The sequence below is a fragment of the Bos mutus genome, chromosome 6, assembly GCF_027580195.1.
Source record: "Bos mutus isolate GX-2022 chromosome 6, NWIPB_WYAK_1.1, whole genome shotgun sequence".
Lineage (NCBI taxonomy): Eukaryota > Metazoa > Chordata > Mammalia > Artiodactyla > Bovidae > Bos > Bos mutus.
In genome coordinates this window covers 44006857-44009894 of record NC_091622.1, presented here as the reverse complement: position 1 = coordinate 44009894, position 3038 = coordinate 44006857, and the positions used below count along the sequence as shown (strand labels likewise).

Below are 3038 nucleotides of genomic sequence, written 5' to 3'. Positions count from 1 at the left end.
GTCTATTAAAAAATAAGGTTAATGATATCTGCTCAATCTAACTCATAGCCCAGTGATCTGTTGAGTTAGTTGTAAAGCACTAAGGAAACAGGAGTTGCTACCACAAAGCTAGTTACTGAATAGAAGTCAGCTCCCTTCTTCCCTTTGAAATGTTCTGAGTAACAGGAGTCTGGAGAGAGGTTTCCAGAATGAAACGTTTCTGGGTACCTCCTGGAAATGCACAGTGGAGGCATTGACTTCTGGGTTCTAGGAACTCAGGTGGGGCTGTTGACTAGTTTCTGCACATGGTCTCTCCATGTGTCTTGGGCCTCTCCTAGCATGGCTTTCTGAGAGTGACTGTCCCAAGGCTTGTCATTAAAAAACTACCACCGTGCTTGCTTCGGCAGCACATATACTAAAGTTGGAATGATACAGAGAAGATTAGCATGGCCCCTGCACGAGGATGACACACAAATTCGTGAAGCGTTCCATATTTTTTACAGGAAGCTTGGGGCTGGTGCACTGGGATGACACAGAGGGATGGTATGGGAAGGGAGGTGGGAGGGGGGGTTCAGGATGGGGAACACGTGTACACCTGTGGTGGATGCATGTTGATGTATGGCAAAACCAATACGATATTGTAAAGTAAAATAATAATAATAATAAAAAAAAAAATAAAATTAAAGGCATCTGAACAACAACCAAAAAAAAAAATAAAAAATAAAAAACTACCACCAAATGCAAAACGTGATTAAGGTTATTCAACTCAGCATTTCCCAGACACATGCATGACTTCAGAGACCATTAACCAATCCAACACCAATAACATTAGGGTCTGTGGGAGTCTACAGATGCTGTTTGGAGGATGCTAGTCTAAGTCATTTCAATTAGTGCCATAGGGAAGCTAAACACATGAGGAATTTACCTTCATGAAGCTTCAAATCTTGCCGAGGAAAAAAGGCAAAGAATTGTCTTCTACTGACATTTGGTCTTATTGCTGTTTGATACTACCTGTCGCACAGAGTCGGACACGACTGAATCGACTTAGCAGCAGCAGCGGCAGCAACAAGTACTGATGCTAAAGCTGAAAGTCCAATACTTTGGCCACCTCATGTGAAGAGCTGACTCATTGGAAAAGACCCTGATGCTGGGAGGGATTGGGGGCAGGAGGAAAAGGGGACGACAGAGGATGAGATGGTTGGATGGCGTCACCGACTCGATGGACGTGAGTCTGAGTGAACTCTGTCAGTGAGGGACAGGGAGGCCTGGCGTGCTGCGATTCATGGGGTTGCAAAGAGTCGGACACGACTGAGCGACTGAACTGAACTGAACTGAACATGTTGTTATATTTTATTAGAAAGTTATGAGCTATTGGCAAATGTGTGGATTTAAGTCACCTTTTTCAGTTAGACTTTGTTAATTTTTCCCACATTTATTTCAATAGTAACAGATTATTGAAATGAAAAGGCAAGTTAATGGAGGAGTCTGCCTCAGTTACAGTTCTGTTTCCTCCATACTCCCTATGTGTGCTTCCCGTGTAGTGTCTCAGTGGTAAAGAATCTGCCTGCCAATGCAGAAGACATGGTTTGACCCCTGGGTCAGAAAGATCCCCTGAAGGAGGAAATGACAACCCACGTCAGTGTTCTTGCCTCAAGAATTCCATGGCAGAGGGGCCTGGCGGGCTACAGTCCATAGGGTCACAAAGAATCGGACACAACTCAGCATGCATGCAAAAAATACTCACTTTGTAAAGAGAGATGTACATAGAATTCTGGTTCTCAAGATAGCAGCATAGATATTTGTGGATTGATGTATTAGGGAAGTTAATGATGCTGAAGCTCAAACTCCAATACTTTGGCCACCTGATGTGAAGAACTGACTCATTGGAAAAGACCCTGATGCTGGGAGAGATTCAAGGCAGGAGGAGAAGGGGATGACAGAGGATGAGATGGTTGGATGACATCACTGGCATGATGGACATGAGTTTGAGTAGGCTCCTGGAGTTGGTGATGGACAGGGAAGCCTGGCGTACTGAAGTCCATGCGGTCGCAGAGTCAGACACGACTGAGTGACTGAACCGAATGACTTGTTAGCCTCTTCGGTGTTGTTTCGGAGAATAATCAAGTATTCTGAAATTGTTTCTGAGCTGCCCACACTGCAGGATGCTCTGTGGAGTTGCCCATAGCAAGAAGCAATTTGGCTGACCTCTTCTTTGCTGTACACCTGATTTTCTGCTCCAAACATAGCACCACATTTCTGATGCCCTGGGCAATGAGTGCATATCTCTTCAAGATGCGCCCCACCACCTAAATGAACCTTACATACCCTGCATGGCTTCTCTTTTAACCAGGCCATTCCGAATGCATTCTCCAGTGTGAAGAAAGGTCTGTCCAGCTCTTGAATGTGATGTAATAAAAGAACAGAAATTTATACTGGTAGGCAGATAATCTGTGCTGCTGCTGCTGCTGCTGCTGCTAAGTCGCTTCAGTCGCGTCCGACTCTGTGCGACCCCATAGACGGTAGCCCACCAGGCTCCCCCGTCCCTGGGATTCTGCAGGCAAGAACACTGGAGTGGGTTGCCATTTCCTTCTCCAGTGCATGAAAGTGAGAAGTGAAAGTGAAGTCGCTCAGTCGTGTCTGACTCTAGCGACCCCATGGACTGCAGCCCACCAGGCTCCTCCATCCACGGGATTTTCCAGGCAAGAGTACTGGAGTGGGGTGCCATTGCCTTCTCCGCAGATAATCTGTACTGATATAATATTCTCAAAGCCTTGAGAATAAATGATTTCTTTTCCATTACAGCTGGCAACAATAATATCTATACTTTTATAGCATTTAATAGGGTACATTGTCCCTTTAACTGTGTTTAAGTGTTTAAGAATGGGGCAACTTGGTCAGGAGAAAAGTGTTTGCAAATAAAGCAGTGAAGCCCAGAGGTTTTGATGAACAGGCCCAAGGACTCCCAGAAGGAGATGGAGCTACGGTTTGCGTTCCACTCTTGACTCCAGGTTCTTTCAACTCTATTTGCTGCCTTCTGAGAGATGGACATCCTGTAGTTG

The 3038-nt window shown here is 45.3% G+C and overlaps 1 non-coding gene across 1 annotated transcript; it reads left to right on the top strand.

The window, feature by feature from the left end:
• The first annotated feature begins 370 nt into the window (after positions 1-370).
• LOC138988353 (U6 spliceosomal RNA) lies at positions 371-477 on the top strand. The gene has a single exon (XR_011464655.1). It is a non-coding gene; the product is annotated as a U6 spliceosomal RNA (small nuclear RNA).
• The last annotated feature ends 2561 nt before the right edge of the window (positions 478-3038 follow it).